The 19,856-nt window shown below is 35.1% G+C and overlaps 1 protein-coding gene across 1 annotated transcript in view; it reads right to left on the bottom strand.

The window, feature by feature from the left end:
* Nucleotides 1-6,466, bottom strand: part of LOC145296658 (WASH complex subunit 5-like) — a 151,949-nt gene extending 145,483 nt beyond the window's left edge. Inside the window, exon 1 of the mRNA XM_080142595.1 lies at nucleotides 6,334-6,466. The gene's annotated coding sequence lies outside the window, so the exon portion shown is untranslated. The remainder of the gene's footprint in view (nucleotides 1-6,333) is intronic.
* Between the last annotated feature and the right edge of the window lie 13,390 nt (nucleotides 6,467-19,856).

Genomic DNA, 19,856 nt, shown 5'->3' with positions numbered 1-19,856 from the left:
CAAGAAATCTATATAATATTCAAGAAATCTATATAATATTCAAGAAATCTATATAATATTCAAGAAATCTATATAATATTCAATTTATCTATATAATATTCAATTAATCTATATAATATTCAAGAAATCTATATAATATTCAATTAATCTATATAATATTCAATTAATCTATATAATATTTAATTAATCTATATAATATTCAAGAAATCTATATAATATTCAAGAAATCTATATAATATTCAAGAAATCTATATAATATTCAATTTATCTATATAATATTCAATTTATCTATATAATATCCAATTAATCTATATAATATTCAATAATTAATCTATATAATATTCAATTAATCTATATAATATTTAATTAATCTATATAATATTCAAGAAATCTATATAATATTCAAGAAATCTATATAATATTCAAGAAATCTATATAATATTCAAGAAATCTATATAATATTCAAGAAATCTATATAATATTCAATTTATCTATATAATATTCAATTAATCTATATAATATTCAAGAAATCTATATAATATTCAATTAATCTATATAATATTCAATTAATCTATATAATATTCAATTAATCTATATAATATTCAATTAATCTATATAATATTCAATTAATCTATATAATATTCAAGAAATCTATATAATATTCAAGAAATCTATATAATATTCAAGAAATCTATATAATATTCAAGAAATCTATATAATATTCAAGAAATCTATATAATATTCAAGAAATCTATATAATATTCAAGAAATCTATATAATATTCAAGAAATCTATATAATATTCAAGAAATCTATATAATATCCAATTAATCTATATAATATTCAATAATTAATCTATATAATATTCAATAATTATTCTATATAATATTCAATAATTAATCTATATAATATTCAATAATTAATCTATATAATATTCAATAATTAATCTATATAATATTCAATAATTAATCTATATAATATTCAATAATTAATCTATATAATATTCAATTAATCTATATAATATTCAATTAATCTATATAATATTCAATTTATCTTTATAATATTCAATTTATCTTTATAATATTCAATAATTAATCTATATAATATTCAATAATTAATCTATATAATATTCAATAATTAATCTATATAATATTCAATTAATCTATATAATATTCAATAATTAATCTATATAATATTCAATAATTAATCTATATAATATTCAATAATTAATCTATATAATATTCAATAATTAATCTATATAATATTCAATAATTAATCTATATAATATTCAATAATTAATCTATATAATATTCAATTAATCTATATAATATTCAATCTATACAATATTCAATTAATCTATATAATATTCAATTAATCTATATAATATTCAATTAATCTATATAACATTCTCCTTGCTTCTTCCTTAGTTCATGAATTACACTTTGAAAAAGTGCACAATTTGTAAACACCAAGCTGCTTCAAAAAAGGTAAATCTAGCAACCATTCACAAATATATGAGTGACCTCCCTTTGATGTAGTCTCGTTTTTGAATATCATTATAAAAATAATACATCATCATTATTACAATGTCGTGAGAAAGAAATTTGTAGTAATTTCAACATGCAGCAGTTCTTCACTGAAGAAAGAAATCAGTAAAATGTTACGTCAAAAAACGAGAACATTCAAAAGAAGCAGGAAAAAAAAAAAAGAATATTGTCTGCCAAGAAGTGCTGGACTGAAGGAATAAATTAAAGATTGTCTCTTACAATGTGATTTTATTATTTGTATTGAACTATGTAACACAATATTACTTTCTGAGTATTTATTAGTACTTATTGATTTATCTGATTTGATTGAGTTCTATATTTAAAATATGGTGGACAATATTTTAATAGAAATGTTAATAAAGTCATATTTGTTGCATGTTGTTGATTTTTCTGTCCCCCAAAACTAATTTTTTGTGCTATCCAAAAAAAAAAAATAAATAAGTTAGCTTTATCAAAACATATTTGTTAATTCAATATATTTCTCATTACGTGGAATTTCCACAGGTCCTACTCGTTTGTATTATTAGTAATTTAATATTTGAGGTGAGGATTAATAATTCGTCTTATTTAGATTATCTGGACTATTGTTCTCATCTTGAGTGTTTTTTGCACAACATTTTGATGGATGTAACCTCCGACCTGCTTGTGTATCTTGTCTAACTCAGCAATATTTCTCTCAAACTCAGGAATTTGCATGAAATTTAAAACGGAACCTTTTATTTAGTTAACAGAGCTAACATACACTTGTTCTACCAGCCCTGATTGGATAAAAAATCCTTAGCAATTCACAATTGTATTTTTCAGTATCACCTAGACTGAGGATTGAAACGTCAATCTCCGGAAGTGTGTAATTCACAAACTGAATTTCACAAAGAACTTTATCCTTACCTAACGATTAAACAATAAGTAGATTAGATTATTACCATATTGTTTGCTTTCATGCTTCCATTCAGTTTCGAAAGACAAAGGATACCCTCCTGTACGAGCAGCTGCGTGTGTAATTGAGAGGCAAGTGTTGTGCAATCCTAACCACACCTCTCCTGAATCAGCACTGTTTGAGTCCAGTGGCAAGAAGTCAAGAACGACAGAAACAATCCTGAGATAAGCGGAGAGCAAATACAGTACTTGGAAGTACCAAATAGTAACCCATTTAGTACTGGCCAGGTTCAATGTTGCTTAACTCTGGTGATTCAACGGGAACCCGTGAGTCAACGTAATTATGCTGTACTATTGTTTTCTTATTAAATTATTAATTGAACAGGTTACCTTATGAATGTTTCCCTACAGACTACAACATGAACAAATATCTGTCATATAATCCTGTGAATTAATCATAGCACAGAATCCTTTCATAGTACTATCTCATCAGCCAAATAAAACTCTCACTATCTTGATACTCGAGTGGCTTTTGGCCTTGGTTAATAGTGAACAGTAGTATTTATAAAAAAAAAATATTGGGTGACGTTGAATTTTCTTGCTCACACCTAATCCGTATTTGTAGCCACTGACTGGTATCAGTTGACTGTTTCTTGTGTATTAAACAGTCATAATGTTTTAAGTTTAAATTTATCCACTTTCAAATAATTGCACACAGAAACTTCTCCAAAAAAAGAAAAAAAACAAAACTAAAGAAAACAATCTTTATGATGTAAGTACATATGACAAACAGAAGATATTAAAATATTTCACCGAAAGTATTTTTACTTTTTATAAAGAAAGGGATTAATCAGGATTTGTAGCCCCCCCCCATGTTAAAAGACTTCTGAAATTGTGCTAAAGTTAGAATTATCTCCCTTGTCCTACAAAATCGTGTTGAGAGATCGCCAATCATCGTTTAGCCATCAAATTTGATTTTTTTGTTTTTAAATGAAACTATTTGATCAATTTAAGTGATTTAGAGTGTACGAACTTTTATTTCCGTCACGTGTATGTACACCAGATTCTTTTTATTTTTTGTAGTTTTGTTTTTCATGAAGAAATTATGGGCTTGGACTAAAAACATTGTTTTAAATATCATTTCTTTAAATTTATTTATTAATTCAAATTATTTGATAATTTTCAATTTCAAGTAAAATTCCATTTTTACTTGATTGCATTTCCCTTTTTGATTTTGTGCCTTTTTATGGCGGTTTGATGCAAGAGAAGCAGTTCATTATCACAAATTTGAAATAGGGGCGTGTGAACAAAAGCATTTTTTATATCACTAAAAAAAAAAAAAAAAAAGAAATGAGGCATTTTCCAGTATAGCTCAAAAAGTGATCAAAAAACAAATATGTAACAAATAAATGTTACCAATATATGTGAATCTTCTATTTATCTTGGTAAACATTTTGGATTCTTGTTCAGAATCCCTCTATGTTGTTAGAAATTGTAGGATTACATCATGCCTCCCATTGTATTTATTTGAGACCTATCAAATCGGCCGATTATATTTACAGCGTAGTGTTTCACTTTCGCGAATTTTTTGTATTTGCATGTTTCTTTTCAGTTTCAATCAAGGCAGCTGAACTGTACAGATAGGGCATAATTCCGCTCTAGTTTCATTCTTGCAACCTGTATACAAGAAGGACATTTGAAACTCCCCCCCCCCCCCGCATAAGGCATAATGGAGCCTCCAACTATAGTCTCTTGAGAAATTTTATTTCAAATCTAAATAATTAGGCATATTATTATTTAAGTCAGTTTGTGACTTCCAATTTAGTCTGAATTGCCGAACTGGCATGATCTTTTAAAATGGACTTCTGCACTATCTTATCTGTGCAAGAACTGGATCTTTTTACATTAGAAAGCATCATACCGACCCCTTCAACAGCTGCCAACTCTTATCTTCGAAGACAGATAGATCAGCAACTAATTCCTATTGAAGATTCAAAGACTATTACCTTTCGAGGTTGTTAACAGCTCTGTTTATAGAGCCAAACAGCAATCATTCCTTTTTTGCAACCAAGGATCTAATAAAATTGGTATTGAATTTTAAAGGTAAGCCTTTGTTGTGTTTGTCTTATTTTGCTACCATCTTGGAGCAAAAAGCGGGTAGATTAATAACTAATATTAAAAACTGAAAAAAAAAAAATATTTCATGATGTATCCATGACAAAATAAAAATTTATTTAAAAAATCATATAAATTAATCAAATAGTGTTCTTTTTGACGAATACAATCAAATTTTATAAACATCCAAAGAGTAACTGACCTGTGCGCCATTTTGAAAAAAAAATCTTAAAAACAAGGGAGATAACTCATTAATAAGTTATTCTTATTGAATTTATATTTCTAATGCCTCTAAACAAGAACCGGGTGTGTGTTTTAACTTATTTTAAAGCGTTTATTTACTTTGTAATGCTAAGTATTAAGTTAGAATGAGAAAAAATAGTTGACAGTAGACAGTAATATGGGAAATCTCGATAATCGTTCAAAATTCGAAAATAAAAAATACTTGTCGAACAAGATTTTTGCACGATTGGTACATTTACTGGATAGGTTTCTATCAGTATTTTGTTTAGAACTTATTTGGTTATGACGATGTTGTATCAGTGGCAGCGATATTAAAACTGAAATCTTCAATATAAACTTGCAACTATGGCTTTCGTTAAGATTGGCACTTTGTTTACATAACTATTCGGCGGAAGTGACGTCAGGCAAATGTTAAGGTACGGATAACCAACACTGTATATAATGCTGCCTTATTTATTTATTTTTTTCAAGTAGATATAAACATATTTTATCATAAAAGTTCTATTTTTATGTTTGATTAAAAAAACAGGGTATTTTTTTTAGATTAGGTCCAAGGTCCACCATCGCAATTTTCTTTTAAACTACAACTTTTAGAGGTTTTCGACTATGCTGAATACGGAAATCGCATTGAAATTTTGCAGAAATATGTAGTTATTGAGATATAAAAAGTTGTATTATGCATTGTATTCTTTGGCGGCTATGCGCGTAGATTTGTTTATGGCACGCGCGTAAAAAAGATGGCCGCCAAAGAATACAATACATTATACAACTTTTTATATCTCGATAACTACATATTTCTGCAAAATTTCAGTATTCAGCATAGTCGAAAACTTCTACAAGTCGTCATTTAGAAGAACATTGTGGAGGTGGACTTTATCTAAAAATTTACCAAAAACAGTTTGTAAATATTTTGTTGGAAAAAAAAAAACAGTAAAAAAATACCATAAAAGTTAAATAAAGTGTGTTTGAATAAAGCTTCTATTTTTATATTTGTTTAAGAAGAAGAAAAAAGCTACATTATATTTAGTGTTAGTCATCCGTCCGTACCTTAAAGTTTGTCTGACGTCACTTCTGCTGACTGACTTAGTAAACAAAGAAGTACCAATCTTAACGAAAGCCGAAACTATTATAATAATAAATAACAACAACAGTGACAAACTTTGGAGCAAAGTGTTGTATCTGTTCTGATGTTGCAGTTTTTGTTGCACTTCGTCTTTTCTGTTTTAGATTGGTGAAAGGAAAATTTTATTTTTGTTCCAATACAGACTGCCCCTTTCGGGAAGCTGGATTTCTCCCACATAAGAAGACCGTGTGTTTTAATATGTCCTCGTGGGGAAGCAAGTAAATAAAAGCAGTAAATATAAACTAGGCATTTTTTTTTTTTTTTTGTAGATCGTGAAAGCAAAGACGTTGGAGGCGGAACCTTGAACGAAAGAAAATAAAACAATTCAAAACAAACAATTAAATCAATTTTATGTAATTATCTAAAAAGCGAAATAATCGATTAATTAATGCCACATGAGAGAATAACAAGAAAATATTAATATTCTAACCGTTCTCAGCTTCTGTGTAAACAATAAGATTTAATTTCGTAGAAAAGTGTTCGTCTGCCCGTCTCGACCCTCCTCCATATTTGCCGTCATGTGATCTGAACCGGTGTTCACCGAGAAAATGTCCCGACTGAAAAAATGATTCCATTTTCTCTAGTTTTCTCGGGTATTTTGGGGTTTTAAGCATACTTAAGGATGGGCTCTATCTGCGGAATTATTACTAAGGCAGTCAACTAGCGTTTATGTAATCTTCACGACCTTCACTCGTGCGAACACTTTAGATTATCAAATGTATTCGCCCGAATTTAGCGTTTAATAGTCCTTAATTCCTACTATTCCCGTGGTAATTGTTTGGTGGCCCTAAGACTTAACAAAAGGTGGCTTCAGGGCTGGGTTCGAGTCATGACCAACAGGAACTGTCACCCCCACCTTCACTAACACCATACAGTTAGCATTTTGTTAAGTTAATTTCTTTTTCTTATTTGTTATTTTTCTTTATGTTGGGGTGTTTTTAAGGCCTAGAAAATATCCCATCTCTCAACATTTGACACTTTTCCTTTCTTTTCATGTTTGTTTTTGTTTCTTTTATGTTTGTATATTTATGTTTGATTCTTTGTTAATAAAAAATTGTATTTTTTCGTTTGCAAATAAAAATGTTTGTTATGTTTTGTAAATAAAGTTTTGAAAAACATTCATTCATTTGAGGATATTTTAATTTGCTTAGGTCCACAGAGTGAATGCGGTATTGTGGTAAGTGAAAAACTAGCTTAAGGAATAGACAAAGTGGATAGCCCCCGACCCCCATTTTCTCCCCCCATTCCCTCTTGGCTTCATGTCACATTATTTTAAGAACCCCCCTCATTTTTTATATAAAATTTTAATAAAGTGTTCTGTGCGAGCCTTTTCTAGTCTCACACAAAAACATGCGTGCACATTTCAAACCACGTTTCTTGTCAGACACATACGCACACACAAACATATGTGCGCATGTACACACACGTACATATATTCACGTTCACGTACATACACTCACATTCATGTGCATACACACAAATGCTAACGTACACACATGTATGCACACATACGCGCACACGCATGCACACATGGGCAACGTCACTTCCCCTTTAAAGGAAATCCACACATGCACAAAGGACGCCGGAAATAACTACAAAAGCAAGAGACTTTGTAAATTGTTTTTTGCAGTCGAACAATAAATTTTGATTGTAAAGTTCAACTTACAGTTTTAATTTTCTTTCTCTTATATTTTATATATATATATATATATATATATATATATATATATATATATATATATATATATATATATATATATATATATATATATTGGATTTTTGTTCTCTCTTGAAATAAATACGGTCGTTGGAATGCAAGATATTAGATAGTTAAATGCGCATTTCTTTATATTTACTTACTGTTTAATTTTTACTATTTTCTTTTTCTTTTATATGTATATATGTATTGCGTGCATGTGTGTATGTGCGTACTTATATGTATATGTATTTACGACTGATGTGGCACCTTCTCATTGGCTATACCTTCCTCTTCATTTCTCCTTTTTCCTCTTCTTTTCTCGTCTTCACCTTTCATTACACTGATGAAGACCAAAGGATCGGTCGAAAATATGTACTTGTAAAAAAGATTTTAATTTCTTTTTCATAATAATATTATGTATTCCTGCACGAGAGAATGGGGGAGGGGGAGAGAATGGGGGTCAGGGGCCATCCACTTTGTCTATTCCCTAAGCTATCCTTGCACCTTTATTATTCCTGATATTCATAAATGACCTCCCTGATAAAATTGTTTCGGAGATGGGTATATTTGCCGATGACACCACCCTCTATAACAGGCATGAGGGGAAAACAAATGAACATATATCTAAGAAATGGCAAAAACACTAGAGGATGACCTCCAATCTGTAGTGGAATGGGGACAAAAATGGATGATCACATTTAATGCTGCCAAGACTAAGCTTGTTTCCTTCAATAATTACAAGAAACCTTCTCTATCACCAATAGCAATGGCCAAGAACACACTACCTGAAAGTACTTCTTTAAAACTCCTCGGCCTCACGTTTACAGGGAACATGAACTGGAATAGATACATTGAAACCATTGCCAAGGCTGGCGCAAAGAAGGTGAGCTCTCTCTACCGTGCTAAAAAATTACTTACGCCTGAAAATATCCTGTACCTTTATAAGGCCACCATTCACCCATATATGAAGTACTGTTGTCACATTTGGGCTGGTGCATCTGCTGCTTGTCTCTCACTCCTGGACAGGGTTCAAAAGAGAGTCGCCAACCTGGTAGGTCCTGAACTGTCATCTAGGCTTCAGCCTCTGTCCCATTGACGAAATGTTGCATCCCTCTGCCTTTTCTACAAATACTTTAATGGTGAATGCTCTGACGAACTACAAGCACTTGTACCTCCTCGACATGACTATCCCCGACAAACCTGACAAGCAACTAAGTCCCACCCCTTTACAGTAGAGATCCCTAGGTGTAAAAAAGCCTTTTATTCCAATAGTTTCTTTCCCAGAACTGCATGTCTTTGGAACTCCCTTCCGGGATTCTGCTTTCCCAACTGTACTGATATGCCGAAGTTCAAGTGTAATGTGAACAAACATCTTACTACTCACCTCCCTTCATAATGCACTTGCAAATTATGTCCTCGATAGTAGCCCCTATTTCAAAGTGGCACTGTGCCTTGTTTGGGGTGAAAATTGATTTAAAAAAAAAGGCACCAATAGAAAATGAATAAAGAAAAGTTATAAACTGTTATGCTTTTCGTATTCTATTTTTATACATTTTTACACACACACACACACACACACACGCACACACACACACACATATATAACGAGGTTAGATAGAAGAAGAGAGTACATTAAATTCTATAAGAGGAGACTTATCAGAATAATCTAAAGCTCAACAAATTTCAATAGAGCTTATATAGGAGACAATAGGAGTGGAAAATGAATTCACAAACACTATATATTGGAAAATATAGAATGAGTCATTTATTTAATAAGGATATATATACATTTAGTTGGGGGATAAAGAGGGCTCTTTACACCCAGGTATTTCTAAGCCTAATGCTTCTCATCAGAAGAGTAGAGAAGGAAGTATAGGGGTAGTTGGGTTATGGTTCTATTTTATCCATATGTAAGATGTATAGTGTCTATGCAGGAGATTTACCCTAAAGGTTTTTATTGAAATGGTAACCGAGGCAACAACAGCACTTAGAGACGGTGTATGTTTTCAGTCATAATATTATGATTAAGAATTAAAGCGATGGTGTATATGCTAAGCAGGATTATCAAAGTAACTTATATCACAATATTACTTATAAGGGGAATATATCTCTATCGTGATGTTATGAGATTAATGCCACCTAGATTGTGGATTATATGGGGAGGTGCACTAGGGTTTTAATTTAGTAGGGTGGGGGAAGGTCCGAAAGTGAATTAAAGGGGTCAGTTATGAGGTGGGTATGGATGGGAATTTTTAAGATTATAATAATAATTTTCAGAAGATAACATATGATGGATAATATGCAGTGATAATCCTAGGGATGTCTTGTTGTTAGGTGTAGAGGGCTGCATGTGAAAAATAAGGCAAAGGCAAAAAGATAGAGAAGTAAAGTTGATAGAAGGGATAAATGAACAAAAAAATAATTGGATGAATGGCGTGGTGTGAAAATACGGGAATGATATACTAATGAAAATAATAAATATAAATCGATAAAAAAAATGAAAAAAAAAAAACTAAACCAAATTTTGTTAATTGGGGGCTATAGTTGGAACGATACGGTACATGTATACAAAAGTGAGGCATAAAGGTGTAAATTATATATAGCACAGCTGAGAGTTCGGTGAACAAGATACTATCCCTTTAGATACAAAGCTATAGGCCAGGAAAATGTTCGCAGATATCCATATTATAATCCGGAATTCTCTTGGATGCATGGGCCAGCGACATAAGATCTTTATGAACAAGCCAGATATAAACAACAAATTACATTTAGGCTTGTGTTTGACGAGAGTGATTTTTCCCTGTATTGAGATTCGATGAAGTGATTTATTAATGGTAGTGAGAAAGATTTGCAAATTCAAATTGAAATTGAAAGTTCGTCTTATCAGGAGATATGAACGATGATAACATTACCTATGTCCTAAAATAAGGATGATGAAGATTGAGTAGTCGGTATTTCCAAGACGGGATAACGAAATATACAACAAACATGGAAACTCTAAGTTTGTTTTGTTTTTTATCGATTCATATTTATTATTTTCATTAATATATCCTTCCTCTATTATCACACCGCACCATTGATTTAAACCCCAATTATTTTTTGTCCCTTTATCCCTTCTATCTGTCATGCATATATGTGTAAGAATAAGACCTGGAACATGTGTGTCTGATTAAAAGAGGAACTGAATTAACAATGGCTTCCCGCTTTATTAAAAGATTGTTATGCGCATGCATGAGTGCATACAAAAGTTAGATTAGGAAACCGGGATGAAAGAGTCTATATAAAAGTCAGCGAAATGAAAGAGCAGTGATATCATTACATCTTCCTTTCTCTGAAAACAAAGATGACTTAGGCATGTAAAACAAAACATAGAAAATGGAAAAGCTGGTTCAGGGTAGACTGCCTGAACAGCTGCAGCGAAGCAGGGGATTATTCTGTCCCATGAGATGCTTGCTGGGATGTTATGAGTGTGTGCTCATCATAAGTTCATTTTTGATGGTGGTTGTACCACCCTACCATTACGGATACATTTTTGAGTGTCATTTGGCACGTTTGGGGCTGTACACACAAGTAGGTCTACAGACGTCATACATTTTTGTGGAGCTGTGTTGGGGAGGTCTTGCGACATTTGTGGGCTAGGCATCACTGGAATACTTCTCATGTGTTGTCGGTTTCTTCACAGCACATGCCCATTGACATTCTCCAGGAGATAGGAGTGGTAACCATCTACCTGGGATACTACATTCGCTGGGTCCCAGCTTCCAGACAAAGGATTCTATACCCTTACCCGTTGGCCATGGTATAAGGGTGGTAGATCTTCCTTGAGTGCACGTCGGTCAAAATACCTCTTTTGGTTCTGCTGACGTTGTTGGAATGCGCTGTATATTTGATCCTGATCATGGGTGTTATTTCTGATTTTAATGATCAGTGGAGATTGGATTCGTCTACCCATGAGTAGTTGTGCAGGGCTTGGTATGACACTTGAAATTGGGGTGCAGTGCCAGTGCAGCAATGCAATCTCAGGAATTGTTCCCGACTGTTTGGCTTTCTTGAGAATGGTTTTGATAGTCCTTATTTGACGTTCTACGAAACCATTCCCTTGTGGTCTCTGGAGTGATGGGGTCTCATGATGAAAACCCCATTCTTTGGCGAATTCACGGTAGAGATGACTTGAGAAGTGTGGTCTGTTATCGCTGACTATCTTTGATGGTATGCCAAACTCTGAGAAGATTTGGCATGTGATATTCAGTATGACACTGCTTGGTGGATGATCAAGTAGGCATTTGACTATAGGATACTTTGAGTAATAGTCAGCTATGATCAACCATTGACCTCCATGGAGATCAAACAGGTCTGTGCGAACTACGTCCCATGGTTTTGTTGGGATGGCATGTTGCATAAGTGGCTCTTGCATTTGGGACGGCTGATGCTGTTGACAGATACTGCATGACTTTGTGAACTGTTCAATGTCTTTGTTTATGTGTAACCAATGAACAGTATCCTTGGAAAGGAGTTTTGTTTTCTCTTGTCTTAAATGAGCTGCATGAAGTTGTTCTAATATGTCTTTTTGAAGTGTCTGGGGGATGACGATTTGTTTTCCTTTGAGGATAAGACCATCATCAATTGAGAGCTGATCTTTTAGACCCCAAAACACTCTGATGTCAGTGGGCAACTGCTTGTCTCTAGCCATCCTATGATGATGGTCTCTCTCAGCTGGTCAAGCAGAGGATCCGCTGTTGTACACTTTCTCAGCTGTTTGATGTGATCAATGGAAAAACGAACTGTATCAACCCGGACATCAAGTCTGCATTACAAGGTGGTGGTAGGCGCGATAGTCTGTCAGCCAAGATGTTGTCAGATCCCTTGTTATATGTGAGCCTGAAGTTGTATTCTTGGAGTTTTATTAACATTCTTTGCAGACATGTCGGGATTGAGGTGAGCAGTTTGTTGATGATTATAGTGAGGGGCTTGTGGTCGGTGACGACTTGGAAATGGTGGCCATGGAGGTATGTCTGAAACCTCTGTGTGCTAAATACGATGTCCAGTAGCTCATGTTCAATACATGTGTATCTCTGTTCTGTCTGTGTGAGGCTCTTGTTAGCATATGTGATAGGCGATAGATTGCCATCCTCATCTGGTGGTAGTTCTAGCTGCACCGATTCCATGTAAACTCGCATCACAGTGCATGTATATTGTTTTTTTAGGGTCGAAATAGTGAAGCAGGGACGTTTCAGATACTTCACTTTTTATCTTTTTGAAAGCTTCCTGATAGTGCAGTTCCCACTGGAAAGCAGAGTCCTTGTGTAATAGATCACGCAACACTGCAGTCCTGGAGCTGAAGTCCTTGAAAAAATGAGATAGGTATATCATCATACCCAAAAATTGTTGTAGTTCCGTCTTGTTATGCAGTTCAGGCATCTTCTGTAGGTCACGTACCTTCACGGGTTCTGGTTTTAATCTGGTGTGTGTGTACAGGTTTCCAAAGAAGGATATTTCTCTGCATTTGATCTGGCACTTCTCCAAGTTTAAGGTAAGGCCTTCTTCGGTAGCAACCTCCATGAAACGTCTTAGGTTTTTGTCATGTTCCTGCTCTGTCGACCCATATATGGTAATATCATCAGCTATACCACAAGCACCAGTGCATTTCTCGAGTATTCTGTCCATCTCGAGTTGGTAAATGTCCTGACTGACACACAAACTGAATGACAGTCGTTCAAAACAATACCTTCCAAATGATTTTTGGAAGGTTGTTATTAGCTGGCGGAATTTTGTGGTATGGCCGTATGAGAGCTTTGTCTAAGCAAACCCTACTCCCCTATCTTTATGCTTTCATCTACTATTTCACACACACCCCTTTACACCTAACAACAAAGCATCCCTAGGATTATCACTACATATTATCCACCGTATTTTATCTTCTGAAAATTATTATTATACTCTTACAAAACCCCACCCATACCCACCTCATAACTGACCCCTTTAATTCACTTTCGAACCTTCCCTACCCTACTAAATTAAAACCCTAGTGCACCCCCCATATAATCCACAATCTAACTTGCATTAATCTCATAACATCACGATAGAGATATATTCCCCTTATAAGTAATATTGTGATATAAGTTACTTTGATTAATCAGGCTTAGTATATACACCATCGCTTTAATTCTTAATCATAATATTATGACTGAAAACATACACCGTCTCTAAGTGCTGTTGTTGCCTCAGTCACCGCTGTTGATAAAAACCTTTAACATAAATCTCCTGCATAGACACTATACATCTTACATATGGATAAAATAGAACCACAACCCAACTACCCCTATAGCTCCCGCTGAATCTTAAATCCATAAACTCCTTACATTATTTAAACTATGATAGAAACCTTATACTCCTTTTTACACTACACTTTATATAGTACGCTCATTCTTTACCTTAGAATATAATATGATTTCCCCTAACAACATCAATAATTTTATTTATTTATTTGATTCCGTTTTTTTTTTTTTTGCAAGGTAGTCACCACTTATCAAGGCCCAGAAGCTACTCGGGGATAAGGGTTATTGTGTGTACAGTACGTTAGTGTTGGAGATTTGATAAAGTGTTTTACTTAAAGATACGGTTCATCAGGAATATGTTTACATTGGACTTGAAGACATCCAGGTTGTAATCAGGTGGGAAACAGGCAACCGGAACAGAGTTTCAATGGTGTGCACTTCTAAGAGGGAAGTTTTGTTCATGGAATCTATGTTTTGATTTTGGCACAGATAAAGAGTGGGGAAAATTTTTGACAGTGGTTTCAGCTAGGTGGGTGTTTATCGCGAAAGATTGGCGAGGGGCACCAGAGATTGGAGTTCAGACGAACACCTGCCATGGTAGTAACGATAAAACAAAGACAGTCTCGCAACGTCTCTCCTGTGAGAGAGAGGTTGCAGGGAAGAGAAAAGGGCATCACCCACTAGGTCACGAAGCCTATTTTGTACTCTGTCAAGGCAGCTGTTTTTAGCAGCTGCTGTCCAGATGTGGCAGCAGTACTCCATCCTTGGACGTACTTGGCTTTTATACAGATAGGGAATTGCATCAGGGGTGAGATATCTTCTGGAGCGGTAGAAGGATCCCACCATTTTTCCAGCGACCTTGGCAACAGACTTGATGTACGTGTTCCATTTCAGGTCAGAAGTAAAGGTCAAGCTCAGAAGCTTATCAAAACATGGAGCTTCCCTTAGATGAGAGCCATCCATTTCAATTGATGCCAGATGGGGATCAGAGTGTTGATGATGTAAAGATAGGAGTTTGGTTTTAGATGCATTAAAAGTAACCAGCCACCTCCTCCCACACTGTACCACGCGCTCAAGATCAGAGGAGAGAAAATCTGAGAGAACTTTGTCATTTATGGCCTTTGATGTGTTGCCATAGATGGTCGTGTCATCAGCATAGATGTCAACGAATGATTTAAGTATGTGTTTTGAGAGATCATTGATGTATATCAGGAGAGAGTTGGGCCTAGGATTGACCTCTGAGGGACTCCAGAATTAATATTGAGGGCCTCTGATTTCTGCCCATCAACCACTACTCTTATGAGCCTATCGGAGAGAAATGATTTAATGCTTGAGAAAACATATCCAGTTATACCATAGCTGGAAATCTTGTGAAGTAGGCCCTTATGCCATACCTTGTCGAAGGCCTTTGATATGTCAAGAGCAATTGCCCTAGAGAGGAAGCCTTTATCAAGAGATTCACTAATCCTGTGTGATATAATCGTTAGCACATCTGCTGTATATCTGGTTAAATACAGAGTATACTGATGAGGTTTTCCAGGGTGTTGGGAAGCACTTCTCTTTAAGGCAACACTTAAAGAGTTTTGTAAGTATGGGGGCAAGTTCTAGTTGAAGCTTTTTCAGCACAATGATTGGAATTCTGTCAGAGCCAGTTGCTTTACTGGAATCAAGGTTCTTGATTAGCTTGGCGACATCACGCACAGATATGGTTCCCTCGCTAGACATCACATCCCCACTATGTTACCAAGCACCTTCTCTACTTTTCTGATGAGAAGCATTAGGCATCGAAATACCTTGGTATGAAGAGCCCCCTTTATCCCCCAACTAAATGTATGTATATCCTTATTATATAAATGACTCATTCTATATTTTCCAATATATAATGTTTGTGAATTAATTTTCCACTCCTATTGTCTCCTCTCTCTCTCTCTCTCTCTCTCTCTCTCTCTCTCTCTCTCTATATATATATATATATATATATATATATATATATATATGTGGGCGTGTGCTATTCTCAATTTCCAAAAAGTAAAAGAAAATCCTATTTAAATCACCTGTTGCGGGGCCAAATGTTTGCAGCAATCGAACCTTCAACTAAAAGACGACACATGCAAGAAAAAGAAGAAAAAAGAATGACAATAGCAAAGATGACAAATGCAGTGGGTATCGCCTTGAAAGAATATAAATCCGTTCAGGTTTTTTTTCATAAAGAAACTGAATAGTGCTAGGAGGTCTAAGGCCGAGGGTTGGAATCCAGCTGGTGTTTGAACTGGCACAGCTCTGATGTCATCGCTAGTGGCTACGGGAAACGCATGCTGGCTTTAGAAACTGGACTGCTTGGAATCGAGCACGTCGACGGCGAGTGGTCGCTGCTGCTGCTGCTGCTACTGAGTTTGGCCATTGTCAGGGAGGTAGTCTAAACTGTTTTGTGTGGGCATGACTCCTGCTGCTGCTGCTGAGTTGAGTTGGGCTGCTGACGGGCCCAACTTCGACATGCAGCAATCTAGCTGCGACTGACTGCTTGTTGAAAAATCTGCTGTATTTATACTCGTCCAGTAGACGTAGTTGTAGACACTGTGTCTTCGCAGCACTGGTCGTCGTTTTACATTCTTGATTGTAATTGTTTTTGTGTCTTTAAAGTGCTGTAGGGAGTCATCTGTTTGAGGTTTATATTCGTGTGTCATATCAAATTGAAGTGGGAAAGTTGTGAATATTATTCTAGCAGGAATTGTACTATTCAGAGTTCCACGGGATAATTATTCATGTTGAAGTACTCGTCAAAGGGTCACCGGCTATGGTTTTTACGTTTTGAATATGGATCCTATTTTTGGTGAGCGGTTTCCTTTAGTGGAAACCGCGACACACCCAAATTATCTAGAGTGAAATGGGTTTCATATTGTTCTCAAACAACTTATGATTACTTAAAACCATTTTTTAGTAAGAATTTAACAAGAGCAACATTCGTTTAAACAATAATTAGTAAATTTTAGATTAACACCCTCAGCTAAATATCCCCTACCCACCTAAATAAAATTTTACTTTTTAAGGAGATTAAGTGTGAACACCCTAAAAAACCTTGTGGAAAAAAAAAAAAAAATCTAGAATGGAGATGATCAGTTTCGATAATGTTTTACTTTCCACCTGAACAATCACTTTTAAAATGATGACTTTTCTATGTTTTCAGATATTTTGAAAACGAATATCGTATTTTAATTTGCCGCACACAAGTAGTTTTCCAAATATTAAGCAATGTAATTCCTTATGTTATTGCAACAGATATCATATGGGCTTGTGTGAGAAAATCATCATCGTCATCAGCAGTAGCAGCAGCAGCAGCAAATGTACGCAAATTAGTAAGTTGTGCACCGGGCAAGATGAATGTGTGAATACGAGGGCAAGAAAGTACTGGCTAAAAGCAAGTGCGAGGTGATGAGGAAAAGACTTTTAAAAGGCACATGTGTATGTGAAAAGACTTTGGAAATATTTTGAAATGCGTTGTTTTGGAAGAACCACAAATGAATTTCATTTGCACTTAAATAAGGCCGATAGCCATTAGTCGCATGCTCTCGTGTAATGAATGAATGCGTGAATGTAGGATTGACATGAAATTCTTAAAGATAAACTAAAATGACCAAAAAATGGGCTGAAATGACTTAAATAAATAAAAACTAAATGACTTAGAATGACTTTAATGAACTTAAGGATGAATTGAATGACCTTAAGAATGACTTGAATGCTTAAATAATAACTGGAATCCTTCAAAAACAACTTGAATGATCTGGAGAATGACTTGAATGGCTTTGAGACTGACTGGTTGTAAAGTGGATGATCATTTTACATTAAATTGATACAGAAAAGTGATCCCTCACTTTATATCACAAAGTTACAAACATAAGTACAGTATGTAGTAAGAACAGATACTACACTTTGATCTTCATATTTAATTTATTCCGTTTAAAGAAAAAAAAATTACAATTAAAAAATTTAAAAATTTAAAATTTTAAAAAGTAAAATCTCCAAAAGGCAAAACAAATTTAGGCACAAGGCTCTATAAATCTGGGGAGGGGAGTGTTGCAGGGTCTTTGTAACTAAAGTAAAAATTGGAGTCTTTGGCGACTTACTCTTGACTGGCAACATTTATCACAATACCGCATTCACTCTGTGGAATATAAAGCTAACTAATAAATTCACAGCGTTTTAGCCAAAAGCATATATATATATATATATATATATATATATATATATATATATATATATATATATATATATATATATATATTTTACATGGGGGTCACCACTTTTCAAGGCCTGAAGGCCGCTCAGGGACAAAGGTTATTGCGTGTACAGTAATCAATGAGATAGTATTGTAGTAATCATTAGTATTGGAGGTTTTGATAGAGTGTCTTACTTAAGGGGGCGGTTTGTCATGAGTTTGTTTATGTTGGACTTGAAGACGTCCAAGTTGTAGTCAGGTGGGAAACAGGCAAGCGGAAGAGAGTTCCACTGGCGTGCAGTTCTAAGAAAGAAGCTTTGCTCCTGGAATCTACGTTTGGATTTAGGCACAGATAAAGAGTGGGGAAAATTATTGACAGTAGTTTCAGCCAGACGGGTGTTTCTCATGAAAGATTGGCGAGGGGGGGGGGGCGAGGGATTGGAGCTCAGACGAGCACCTGCCATGGAAATAACGATAAAACAAAGACAGGCTCGCAACGTCTCTTCTGTGGGAGAGAGGTTGCAGGGAAGAGAAAAGGGCATCCCCACTAAACCACAAAGTCTATTTTGTACTCTGTCAAGGCAGGATAGGCTGTTTTTAGCAGCTCCTGCCCAGATGTGGCAGCAGTACTCCATCCTTGGACGTACTTGGCTTTTATACAGATAGAGAATTGCATTAGTAGTGAGATATCTACAGAGCGGTAGAAGGATCCCACCATTTTCCCAGCGTCCCTGGCAACAGATTTGATGTACATGTTCCATTTCAGATCAGAAGTAAAGGTCAAACCCAGAAGCTTATCAAAACATGGAGCCTCCCCAAGACGAGAGCCATCCATTTCAATTGATGCCAGATGGGGATCAGAGCGTTGATGATGTAAAGATAGAAGTGTGTGTGTGTGTGTGTGTGTGTGTGTGTGCATTTTTTTAAAAATTATTATTAAATATAAATGTGTATGTGTGTGAAAAACGTTCAATTCATTGAAAAAATAAAAGTTCTTAATTTGGTAACAAATAATTCGTGTTGGGGAGTGGGGAAAACAACCTAGAAAAAATGATCAAATAAAAATGGCATTGTTCCCTCCCTGAGTTAATCTAAGTAGTTAGATCGCCTACTGTTTTCCGTGGCACCGGAAACAAGCGGGGAGATCCCTAGTGGGGATTGGGGTGGATTCTTATCGGTATTGGGGGAAAAAATAAATAAACCATAAAAAAGGGGGGAAGGGAAAGGTAGAAGGCGACCTCCAATAAGGGTTGACCAGGGGTGACAAAAACAAAAGAGGGAGGTGGAGGTAATGGTAGGATAGCCTCGGAAGGTTCTCTAGTGCCAAAACAAACAATCGGGGGACCGGATCTCATTTATGCCACCAGTCAAGAGTCTCTTTAATTTTCTATTGCTAACCTAGCGGGATGGGTTCCATTGGACCCAATACCGTGTGTGCCATGCCTATGGTGGTAAAACAAATACTACACTTTGATCTTGGCCAAAAGGCTCAGAAAAGGGTATTTATTTGCTCCCCCACCGAGCAAATTAGGCACAAGACCGATTTTTAACGGGAGGAGTGAAGGGGAAATGGGGACCAACTCCCCAGGGAGTAAGGGAGCTGGATAGTGACAATTGGTATGAAGGGTTGCCCCTACATTGAACAAGGTCTTATATGTGGAGTTGCCCCCACATACGGCCTTTGCTTGCAGTATGCATTTATTTGCTTCCCCACTGAGCAAATTAGGCACAAGGCCGTTTTTTAATGTGGAGAGAGAGGGAGGGGG

Source organism: Euprymna scolopes, chromosome 17, assembly GCF_053919585.1.
Source record: "Euprymna scolopes isolate OS-2025 chromosome 17, ASM5391958v1, whole genome shotgun sequence".
Classification (NCBI taxonomy): Eukaryota; Metazoa; Mollusca; class Cephalopoda; order Sepiida; family Sepiolidae; genus Euprymna; species Euprymna scolopes.
The sequence above is the reverse complement of the archived record's forward strand: the minus strand, read 5'-3'. Positions and strand labels throughout refer to the sequence as shown.